The sequence below is a fragment of the Marmota flaviventris genome, chromosome 12, assembly GCF_047511675.1.
Source record: "Marmota flaviventris isolate mMarFla1 chromosome 12, mMarFla1.hap1, whole genome shotgun sequence".
Taxonomy (NCBI): Eukaryota; Metazoa; Chordata; class Mammalia; order Rodentia; family Sciuridae; genus Marmota; species Marmota flaviventris.
The window spans coordinates 49,232,181-49,245,054 of record NC_092509.1 but is presented as its reverse complement, the minus strand read 5'-3'; positions in this window follow the sequence as shown (position 1 = coordinate 49,245,054).

The window sequence follows — 12,874 nt, the reverse complement described above, 5'->3', positions numbered from 1 at the left end:
GTAGGGCTCTGCAGAGAGCTGAGAGAGAGAGTGGGTGGACTCCAGCAGAGAAGGGCAAAGGAACCAGTGCTGCTCCCAACTTGAATGCTCTTTGCTGTTTACCAGGAGAAGTGGGTTCCCCCTCCTGCAGTCTTTACCAATCAGATGCTGGTCTGCCCCTTCCCACCTGCTGGAGGAGTTTTTGACCCTAGTGGGTCCTCTCTGGAACTGTCATGGTGACCATCCTATTCAGGGGGGCTACATCCACAAGTCAATCCTATCTTAATGCAGGTGCTGGGGTCACTGAGGGCAGACTTTATCTTACTGCATCTGTGCTATTAATGAAATTTCCCTTCTGAAATACATTTAAAAATTTAAGGCCATAAACACTAAGTTTACAACGATCTTAGTAGACCCTGCCAGGATTTAGCCCAGTTGATCTTTCTTTCTTGATAATATTTTCAATAAACTTTGTTTTCATCTGTTTATTCTCAGAGTTAGTGCACCTGTTCTTCTACAAGTTACCTGATTGTCATTGAAAAAAAAATGAAAGAAACCCCATGACCCTGCTGTGTTATTGGCTCAAATTTCACTGCTCATAACTAACTACTATCTGACACCTACTGGTTCCTCTACAATGTTCAATTTCATACTGCTGATCTGATCATCCCCAGGGTGGATACCTGACCCTGAACTAGTCCGCTGAGGTTTCTGAGAGTTCTCAGAAGACAGCTTATATGCCTCCGCATTTAAATTAAAGACACTGTCCTCTGGGGGACTCAGCGCCCTGCATCATTTTGCTTCAGCACTTACCCCACTGGGTCCAGATAAACAAGTGTTCCATTACTGCCCTCGCCTGGTACAAAGTGAGAACTGCTGGGAGAAGAAAATAAAAATTAAAAATGTGAATTCAGTTCCTCTTTCTCTGAATAAAAGAACAAAACCTTTACTCTGAAAGAGATTCCTTTCCAGATAAGTGAAGAAATATGAATGGGATTATGTCACTGGTTCAGATGTGGCTCCCTGTTAGGGCTCATGCATGAGACCCTGTGCACATTCTCCATCACTAAGCTCTAGATATCTCGGGGGTTTCTTGTTGTTTTTTCTTGACTGACTAGGGATGAAACAGAGTTTCTCAAGCATACTAGGAAATTGCTCTCCCCCATCCCTTTTGAAATATCAAACTAATTTGCCCTGCTGGCCTCAACTTGGCGACGTTCCTGCCTCAGACTCCCAAGTCACTGGGATTACAGGCATTGCCACTTCTCATGGCCTCATCACTGCAGTTTACAGAGTAGACTGAGGCACCAAAAGGTAATGTGAGTTAGTTCCAGTCATCAAGTTAGTGGTTTGATCTAACTGCCCGTGGCCACTTAGACACTTGAAATCCCATGATCAGAGAAGTACTCCATGAGCAGAGTGTGGTGGCACACATCTGTCATCCCAGAGATCCAGAGGCCCAGGAAGGAGGATTGCAAGTTTGACCTGAGCCTGAGCAATTTAGTGAGATCCTGCCTCCAAATAAAAACTAAAAAGGACTGGTGATGCAGCTCAGTGGTAGAAGACCCCTTAGTTTAATTCTCAGTTCAAAAAAAAAAAAAAAAAAAACAGGAAAGGAAAGAAAAAATAAATAGATAAACAAACAAACTTCACGAAGGACTTACTAATTTAAAGTTCACATCATATTGATTAATACCTTCAAGTCTAGTCAAGATTTTTTAGCACCTGTCACACCAGGATATAGACTGAATGCTGGAATTACAAAGGTAAGTAAGAAAGATGCTGTCCCTCCTTTTAAGATGCCTGTCATCCAGGTGAGGAGAGAGCCCTCAAAGCAAGTTTCAGGGGCTGGTAGTGTTGCTCAGTGGCAGAGTGCTTTCCAGTGTGCATAAAGACCTGACTTTAATCCTTAGCACCAAAAACAAAACAACAACAAAAAAAAAAAAACTCAACAAGTTTCACTGAGCTTTTGGCTGTGAAATTAAATCTATGAGAGCCGTGGTCCTCTGGAGAACATGACTTATTGGGAGGACAGTATCCAGAACTCTACTTTCAAGGACTTCTGGCACATTCTATAACTACAAAAATCAACAAAGACTTGCAGGTCATGTCTGCTGGAGGAAGAACAGGCCCCTTAGAAACCTCACATTCTCCTGGAGGGCTGAGGCGCTCTTGTTGTCCCCACAACTCTGATGTGCAAGAGCAGGTGGGGGAGGCGAGGGAAGCAGAGGAACCAAGGGAGGCCATGGCCCCTTCCTCAACCCACATTCAAGAAATGACAAGTTCTCCTATGCACAATGGTAACATCAGAAAACACCTCAAATCCCTTTTGGAACCAAGGAGCCTACATTGATAAGTAAATTCTATAAATATGAGTTATTTATGTTGAATTTCTATTATTTAACTCAGGTTAAAAATCAACATATTTGTGACTTGATCTTAGTGAGAATCCCTGAGTAAGTCTTCTTCCCAGATGCCTACATTTTTACCTGTACAGTTGAAGGAAAGCTTCATCTGGTAGAAGGGGTTGATCACTGCACAGGACAGGAAAGATGCAGGTGAGTCTGGAGCATCCCCTGGTGGCTGAAAGTAGGCAGTGCTAATAATTAAGAACAAAGCAAAAACCTACACAGGTGAGGGTCTGTATGTCAAAGAGACCCAGGAAGCAACAGCAACAGCTTCTAATGGCCAAAGCTGGAACAATTTGAACAAACTAGAGTTGTAGATTGTGTTGGGAATGGCATACACCTGAAATCCCTGCTACTCAGGAAGCTGAGGTAGGAGGATTGAAAATTTGAGGCCATCCTGAGCAACTTAGTGAGACCTTCTCACAAAAAAAGGGGGAGGGAGCTGGGAATGTAACTCAGTGGCAGAACAGCTGCCTAGCCCCAGGCCCTGAGTGGGATCACCTACACTGGCAAATAAAAAATAAAAATACAGGGCTGGGGTGGTGGCTCAGCAGTAGAGCGTTCACCTAGTGTATGTGAGGCCTGGAGTTCGATCCTCAACACCACATAAAAATAAATAAATAAAACAAAGGTGTTGTGTCCAACTACAACTAAAAAATAAAGATTAATTAACTAAAAAATAAATATTATATACACATTACAGTGTGATATAATCACAGTAGAATCATTGTCCCAGATTTTGTTCACAAGGCATATCTCCTTAGAGAACAAAGTCCTGCCTTCATAAACATGGAAGTCAGTTTTGTAATATATTTTCCCAGTTCATATCACCAGGTCAGCCGTAGGCCTGTCCAACCTTCCAGTCTTCAATCTAAATGTGCCCCAAACAGGTTCCATAATTGAGTCATGTTTAGCTTTCCATTGTCTGTAGAAGTGTGGGCTAAAGATGTTATTTGGGTCAAATGTTTCAGATGCAACACCACCTCATACCCAGGAAGATGGCTACTGCTGGGCATGCCCTTGAAGGCCTCTGATCCAGGCTCCCTGGAAGGTTGAGGAAGGAGCATGACAAGTTCAAGGATAATCTGGGCAACTTAGACCCTGACTCAAAAAAAAAAAAAATTTAAAGTGGGGAGGATCGGGAAATATAGTTCAGGGGTAGATATCAGGGTTGGGTAAGATGGCTACTATAAATAAATAAAAACTCACTAGTGGCTGCAAAGAAATGGAGACGTTGGAAGGCTCCTTCACTATTGATGGGAACATAAAATGTTGCAGACACTGGACAAAACAGTATGGTGACTCCTTACAAATTAACAATAGAACTCCCAGAGGATCCAGCAATTCCACTTCTGGAATTGAAAGTCAAGAGATACTAAAAGAATGGAAAGCAGGTTCTCAAAGAGACATGTGTACATTCAGGTTCACAGGCTCACTGTTCAGAATCACTGAAAATGTAAAGCAATCTGCAATAGACAGGAGAATGAGCACAACATGGTATAGACATACAATGGAGCATTATTTTTAATTTTTTTTGTAGTAATAGATGGACAGAATGCCTTTTTACTTTTTTTATTTTATTTTATTTTTAATATTTATTTTTTAGTTTTCGGCAGACACAACATCTTTGTTTGTATGTGGTGCTGAGGATCGAACCCGGGCCACACGTATGCCAGGCAAGCGCGCTACCGCTTGAGCCACATCCCCAGCCCCAACGGTCCATTCTTCATTTTTTTTTATTGGTTATTCAGAACATTACAAAGCTCATGATATATCATCTTTCATACATTTGACTCAATTGGGTTATGAACTCCCATTTTTACCCCAAATACAAATTACAGAATCACATCGGTTACACATCCACATTTTTACATAATGGCATATTAGTGACTGTTGTATTCTGCTACCTTTCCTATCCGCTACTATCCCCCCTCCCCTCCCCTCCCATCTTCCCTCTCTACCTCATCTGCTGTTGTTCAATTCTCTCCCTTGTTCCCCCCCCTTTCCCCTCACAACCTCTTATATGTAATTTTGTATAACATTGAGAGTCTCCTACCATTTCCATATGCTTTCCCTTCTTTCTCCCTTTCTCTCCCCCCACTCGTCTTTGTTTAATGTTAATCTTTTCCTCATGCTCTTCCTCCCTGTTCTGTTCTTAGTTGCTCTCTTTATATCAAAGAAGACATTTGGCATTTGTTTTTTAAGAATTGGCTAGCTTCGCTTAGCATAATCTGCTCTAATGCCATCCATTTCCCTGCAAGTTCTATGATTTTGTCATTTTTTAGTGCTGCATAATACTCCATTGTGTATAGATGCCACATTTTTTTTTATCCATTCATCTATTGAAGGGCATCTAGGTTGGTTCCACAGTCTAGCTATTGTGAATTGTGCCGCTATGATCATTGATGTGGCAGCATCCCTGTAGTACGCCCTTTTAAGGCCTTCAGGGAATAGTCCAAGAAGGGCAATAGCTGTGTCAAATGGTGGTTCCATTCCCAGCTTTCCAAGGAATCTCCATACTGCTTTCGAAATTGGCCGCACCAATTTGCAGTCCCACCACAAATGTACAACTGTACCCTTTTCCCCACATCCTCTCGAGCACTTGTTGTTGTTTGACTTCATAATGTCTGCTAATCTTACTGGAGTGAGATGGTATCTTAGATGGTATCTTGATTTGCATTTCTCTGACTGCTAGAGATGGTGAGCATTTTTTCATGTACTTGTTGACTGATTGTATGTCCTCCTCTGTGAAGTGTCTGTTCAGGTCCTTGGCCCATTTGTTGATTGGGTTATTTGTTATCTTATTGTTTAATTTTTTGAGTTCTTTGTATATTCTGGATATTAGGGCTCTATCTGAAGCGTGAGGGGTAAAAATTGGTTCCCAGGATGTAGGCTCTCTATTTACTTCTCTTATTGTTTCTCTTGTTGAGAAAAAACTTTTTACTTTAAGTAAGTCCCATTTGTTTATTATTGTTATTAACTCTTGGGCTATGGGCATCCTATTAAGGAATTTGGAGCCCGACCCCACAGTATGTAGATCGGAGCCAACTTTTTCTTCTATCAGATGCAGAGTCTCTGATTTGATATCAAGCTCCTTGATCCATTTTGAGTTAACTTTTGTGCATGGCGAGAGAAAGGGATTCAGTTTCATTTTGTTGCATATGGATTTCCAATTTTCCCAGCACCATTTGTTGAAGATGCTATCCTTCCTCCATTGCATGCTTTTAGCCCCTTTATCAAATATAAGAAAGTTGTAATTTTGTGGATTGGTTTCTGTGTCCTCTATTCTGTACCATTGGTCCACCTGCCTGTTTTGGTACCAGTACCAGACTGTTTTTGTTACTATTGCTTTGTAGTACAGTTTGAACTCTGGTATCGCTATACCTCCAGATTCACACTTCCTGCTTAGAATTGCTTTTGCTATTCTGGGTCTTTTGTTTTTCCATATGAATTTCATGATTGCTTTATCTATTTCTACAAGAAATGCCATTGGGATTTTGATTGGCATCGCATTAAACCTGTAGAGAACTTTGGGTAATATCGCCATTTTGATGATGTTAGTTCTGCCTATCCATGAACAGGGTACATTTTTCCATCATCTAAGATCTTCTTCTCTCTCTCTCTTTAGGGTTCTGTAGTTTTCATTGTATAAATATTTCACCTCTTTTGTTAGGTTGATTCCCAAGTATCTTATTTTCTTTGAGGATATTGTTAATGGAGTGGTTTTCCTCATTTCCATTTCAGAAGTTTTGTTGCTGATATACAGGAATGCCTTTGATTTATGCATGTTGATTTTATATCCTGCCACTTTGCTGAATTCATTTATTAACTCTAGCAGTTTCTTTGTAGACCCTTTTGGGTCTGTTAAATATATTATGTCACACGCAAATAGCGATAATTTAAGTTCTTCTTTTCCTATTTTTATGCCTTTAATTTCTTTTGTCTGTCTAATTGCTCTGGCTAGTATTTCAAGAACTAAATTGAATAGAAGTGGTGATAGAGGGCATCCCTGTCTTGTTCCAGATTTTAGAGGGAATGCCTTCAGTTTTTCTCCATTTAAGATGATGCTAGCCTGAGGTTTAGCATATATAGCTTTTACCATGTTGAGGTAAGTTCCTGTTATCCCTAATTTTTCTAGTGTTTTGAACATAAAGGGATGCTGTACTTTGTCGAATGCTTTTTCTGCATCTATCGAGATGATCATATGGTTCTTGTCTTTAATTCTATTGATGTGGTGAATAGCATTTATTGATTTCCATATATTGAACCAGCCTTGCATCCCAGGGATGAATCCTACTTGATCATGGTGCACAATTTTTTTGATATGCTTTTGTATTCGATTCACCAGGATTTTATTGAGAATTTTTGCATCCAAGTTCATTAGAGATATTGGTCTGTAGTTTTCTTTCTTTGAAGCATCTTTGTCTGGTTTTGGGATCAGGGTGATGTTGGCCTCATAGAATGAATTTGGAAGAGCTCCTTCTTTTTCTATTTCTTGAAATAGCTTGAAAAGTATTGGTATTAATTCTTCTTTGAAGGTTTTGTAAAACTCTGCTGTATACCCATCCGGTCCAGGGCTTTTTTTGGTTGGTAGTCTTTTGATGGCTTCTTCTATTTCTTCCTTTGTTATTGGTCTGTTTAAATTGTGTGTGTCTTCCTGACTCAATCTGGGCAGATCGTAAGACTTAAGAAATTTATCGATATCTTCACTATCTTCTATTTTTTTGGAATATAGGGTTTCAAGATACTTCCTAATTATCTTCTATATTTCTGTAGTGTCTGTTGTGATATTGCCTTTTTCATCCCATATGTTAGTAATTTGAGTTCTCTCTCTTCTTCTCTTCGTTAGCATGGCTAAGGGCCTGTCGATCTTATTTATTTTTTCAAAGAACCAACTTTTAGTTTTATCAATTTTTTCAATGTTTTTTTTTTGTTTCAATTTCGCTGATTTCTGCTCTAATTTTAATTATTTCTTGTCTTCTACTACATTTGCTGTTGTTTTGCTCTTCCTTTTCTAGGTTTTTGATGTGTAGTGTGAGTTCATTTATTTGTTGTTTTTTTCTTTTTTTGAGGAAAGAACTCCAAGAAATTAATTTCCCTCTTAAAACTGCTTTCATTGTTTCCCATAGATTCCGGTATGTTGTGTCTGTATTGTCATTTGTCTCTAAGAATTTTTTTATCTCCTCCTTTATGTCTTCTGTAACCCATTGATCATTCAGTAACATATTGTTCATTTTCCATGTGATGTAGGATTTTTCCTTCCTTCTTTTATCATTGATTTCCAGTTTCATTCCATTATGATCAGATATGGTGCATGGTATTATCTCCACGCCTTTATATTTACTAAGAGTTGCCCTATGGCATAATATATGGTCTATCTTTGAGTAGGATCCATGTGCTGCGGAGAAGAACGTGTATCCACTTGATGATGGTTGATATATTCTATATATGTCGGTTAAATCTAGGTTATTGATTGTGCTATTGAGTTCTATAGTTTCTTTATTCAGCTTTTGTCTAGAGGATCTGTCTAATAGCGAGAGCGGTGTGTTGAAGTCACCCATAATTATTGTGTTGTAGTCTATTTGACTCTTGAACTTGAGGAGAGTTTGTTTTATGAACGTTGCAGCTCCATTGTTTGGTGCATACAAATTGATAATTGTTATGTCTTGTTGGTGGATGGTTCCTTTTAACAGTATATAGTGTCCTTCTTTATCCCTTTTGATCAACTTAGGTTTGAAGTTGATTTTATTCGATATGAGTATGGCCACTCCTGCATGCTTCCGAGGGCCATGTGAGTGGTATGATTTTTCCCAACCGTTTACCTTCAGCCTGTGTATGTCTTTTCCTATCATATGAGTCTCCTGAAGGCAGCATATTGTTGGATTTGTTTTTTTGATCCAGGTTACTAGCCTATGTCTCTTGATTGGTGAGTTTAGGCCATTAACATTTAAGGTTACAATTGAAATATGATTTGTACTTCCAGTCATGTTTGTTTATTTTAGTTTGGCTAGTTTTTACTTTTTGGTTATTTTCTTCCCCCTTTACTGAGATACCTCCCGCTGTTAGTTTTGGGCACTATTTTTCAATTCCTCTTCTTGTAGTATTTTGCTCAAAATGCTTTGCAGTGCTGGTTTTCTGGCTGCAAATTCTTTTAGCTTTGGTTTATCGTGAAAGATTTTAATTTCATTGTCAAATCTGAAGCTTAATTTTGATGGATACAGTATTCTTGGTTGGAATCCATTATTTTTCAGTGTTTGAAATACATTGTTCCAGGATCTTCTCGCTTTCAAAGTCTGTGATGAAAAATTAGTCGTTAACCTAATTGGTTTACCCCTAAATGTAATCTGCCTCCTTTCTCTCGTAGCTTTTAATATTCTCTCCTTGTTCTGTATGTTGGCTATCTTCATAATTATATGTCTTGGAGTTGGTCTATTACGGTTTTGAATGTTTTGGGGTCCTGTAGGCTTCCAGGATTTGGCAATCCATTCCATCTTTCATCTCTGGGAAGTTTTCTAGAATTATTTCATTTAATAGGTTGTCCATTCCTTTGGTTTGAATCTCTATGCCTTCTTCTATCCCGATGACTCTCAAATTTGGTTTTTTTATGACATCCCATATCTCTTGAATAGATTGCTCATGGGATTTAAGCATCTTTTCTGTGTTGACTATATTCTTTTCAAGTTGATAAACTTTGTCTTCATTATCTGATGTTCTGACTTCTACTTGATCTAGTCTATTTGTAATATTCTCGTTTGAGTTTTTAATTTGGTTTATAGTTTCCTGCATTTCTAGGATTACTGTTTGATTTTTTTTATGATCTCTATCTCCTGGTAAAGCTCGTTCTTTGCATTTGAATTTGTTTGTTTAATTCATTTTTAAAATATACTTTCAATGCTTGGACTTGCTGTCTCATGTCTTCTCTAATATTCCTTTCCATCTGAGTTAGGTATGCCTTGAGTTCTTTCCCTATCATGTTTCTGATGCTTCTAGGTCCTCCTGTAGATTTAAGTTGTCCTGCATTGTTTGTACTCCTTTTTTCCCTTGTTTTCTCATGATGTTCACGTTACTTTCCAGCTCTATTTGATTGCTGTGTTTCTGCTCTCTTCTATAGATTTGTTTTGGTTTTGTATATCTCTGTTGTCTCTCCTTGTGTTGGTAGACTATGCCTGCTAAAGTGGATTCTGCTGAGAAGGAATTCCGACGGCCGAGCTCCAGTGACGTCACCTCTCTGCTATGGCAGGCCCCAGGCACCTTGCCGGGGTGTCCGAATGGGAGGGGGTGGGACTGGACTGTCTCTGGTTGGTTTCAGCTCCCAGTCGCCGGCGGGCGGGCAGTCTCCAGCCGCCCAGTCGCGAGGGCCTGGCCTCTAGTCCCCTGGTTTCTCCTGCTAGACCAGATTTCCCCTGAGTGATGCCTCTCTGCAGTTCAAACTGTACTCTGGGCCTGCCGTTTGTTGGGTGTGGAGGGTGGCTATTGGGAACCCCGGCACTCTATTGTTTTGATTTTTTCCGCTTACCCCTCCCCCAGCGCTGGCAAGAGAGGTTTCATTTTTGCCGCTGATGGGAGGGGGAGTTGAAGGTCAGGTGTCTCTAGTTTTCCCCTCATCTTTATGCAGGCTCGCTCTGATAATCCCTCCCCCGGAAAGCCTAGGAGAGATTTTATGCGAATTCCCCACTGTATGGGAGATGAACTGAGTAACACACACCTGTTTTATTGTTGAAATCTGTCAGAGAGTGGCGGTGGTTACTTCAGCTCTCCAAGATGGTGGCCGCTGGTTTCCGTGGTGGAGTTTCCGTAGTGGGGGATAGAACTGTATCGCTTCCTTCCCCGTCTGAAATCCTGAAGTCAGCCCGGGGCTCAGTGAGGGCTCAGCCAGCAGGATTCCACAGAATCCGGAGCAACATTTCTCCCTGCTTGCTGGTCGCTTCTCGGCGGCGCCCCGCATTCTGTAGCCACGGGGCGGGCCGCGCAGATCAGTCAGCCCGGATCTCCAGTCACACAGTTGGCTCGTGATTGAGACTCAATTACCGGACCTCAGTGCTGGAAATCCTTCCTCTAGGTTTCGGTGCACCCCCATTTTGCTGTAAGTTCCTAACAAGATAGTTTTTTGTCGGTCTAACTCGTTATTCACCTGCACAGTGGCGCGGTACACGGGGTGTGATGCACTTTATTCATGGCCATCTTGGAGTCCCCCATTCTCCAGAATGCCTTTATAAAAAAATATTTTTTAGGTGTAGTTAGACACAATGCCTATATTTTATTTGTTTATTTTTATGTGGTGCTGAGCATCAAACCCAGTGCCTCATGCATGCTAGGCAAGCCCTCTGCTGCTGAGTTACTGCCCCAGCCTCTCAATGGAGTATTATTCCATCATAAAAAGGAAGGACATTCTGATACATGCCACAGCATGGAAGAACCTTGAGCATATTGTGCAAAACAAAATAATCCTGTAAGGAAAAGAAAATCACTCAGGTGATTCCACACCCCTGAGTGTCCCTAAAGTAAGCAAAATCACAGAGATAGAATGCAGAGTGTGGTGAGCCAGGTTTGAAGGAAGGGGAAAGATGGGATAGCATTTACTGAGGATGATGTGTCAGTTTGGTACGATGGAAAGTGTTCTGTGGATGGATGGTGCTGATGGCTGCAAAACAACGTGAATGTACACAATGTCACTGATCTACACTCTGAAAAATGGCTAAGATGGCCATGCATGGGAGCACATGCTGTAATCCCAGTGACTGGGGAGGCAGAGGCAGAACTGCAAGTTCCAGGGCATCCTGGGAAATTTAACAAGAACTTACGGTTCAGATATCGGGGTGTCACCCAAAAACTCAATTTGAGACAATGCCAGAAAGTTTAGAGGTGAAATGATTAGGGCATAAGAATTTTAACCTAATCAGTGCATTAATGACCTGATAGAATAAAATGGGTGGAACCTATAGGTAGATAGGATGTGGCTGAAAGAGGAGGGTCACTGGGGGGGTGTGCCTTTGGGGTATACATGTTATCCATGTTCAGCAAAAGTCTCTCTCTGCTTCCTGATATCATGTCCTGAGCTGCTTTAATATAGCACAGCCTTCCACCATGAGGTTCTGACTCACCTTGGACCCAGATCAATGGAGTCTGCCATCTAGGGACTGAGATCTCTGAAACCTTGAGCCCCAAATAAACTTCTCCACCTCTAATTGTTCTTATCATGTCTTTTGGTCACAGCAGTGAAAAAGCTGAATAAAACCCTGTCTCAAACTAAAAAAGGGGGGGGGGGGATGTAGCTCAGTAGCAAAACACCCCTGGGTTCAATCCCCAGTAAGAAAAAGAAAACAACAAATACAGGCTAACATGACTAATTGTGTGTGTGTATATATATATATATATATATATATATATATATATATATATATATATATATATATATATATCAGAGGTACCAGGGATTAAATTCAGGGGTCAGGGGCACTCCACCACTCCCAGCCCTGTTTTGTATTTTATTTAGAGATAGGGTTTCACTGAGTTGCTTAGCACCTCACTTTTGCTGAGGCTGGCTTTGAACTCACAGTCCTCCAGAGTCAGCTTCCAGAGCGACTGGGATTACAAGCATGTGCCATTGCACCCAGCTGTAATATATATTTTATTCCAATTTTATATATTAAAAAGAACACAGGAAACAAAGGGGAGTCCAAGTACATACAAGTGAGCAAAGGCCTCTGGCTTTTCACAACTCTGAGTCCCAAATTCCTTAGAAGAAGGTTCTAGTTTTATTTTGCACATTGAGTATCAACTGTTGGATTACTGTCTGATGAATGAACAGCCCGGAACACATCCCCTCCCACTGAGCAGCCAGGCTTCTCCTCATTCTGCCAAGGTGTTTTGTCCCATCTCTTCATGTTCCACCAGGGGTTTGCTCCCGTCCTTCCCAAGGACGGTGCACACGGGTGAAAAGCAGCCCTAGTCTTCCTGCTGTCATTCCCCTCCCACTACAGAGTGGGCGCCTGCAGATTGATATGTGAACTAAGGGACAGAAGGGACACAGATGAGATGAGAAGTGCATGTTCCTGACAGAAGAGTTGGCTTTCACACACAGATGCATTGGGGACTAACTGTGCTGTTTTCCCTGGAATCTGGTTTTCCTCGTTGGATTGGAGCAGGGCTCAGGGGAGCACACCTGTAATCACAGCTTCTTGGGAGGCCCAGGCAGGGAAAGAAATTCAGGTTGAAACTAGTTGGAGGTTCATTCTAGATACAAGCCCTGCTTCCTGCATGCTGTTTGCACTGGCATTCCTTATTTACCTTTTAGTTCCCATCCTTCTAGGAATCCTTTCTTTAGGCCCTTTCATGATTCTCTTGCCTTCTCTCCTTTCCAGCAGGGGCTAAGAAACTAACAAACATGGTAACACAAGCCTTAGGAAAACCTCTACTCAGCAGAATAACAAGAAAGGAACTGGCTGTTTTATTCTTAATCAAGCCATAAATATAATTTTTAAAAATAA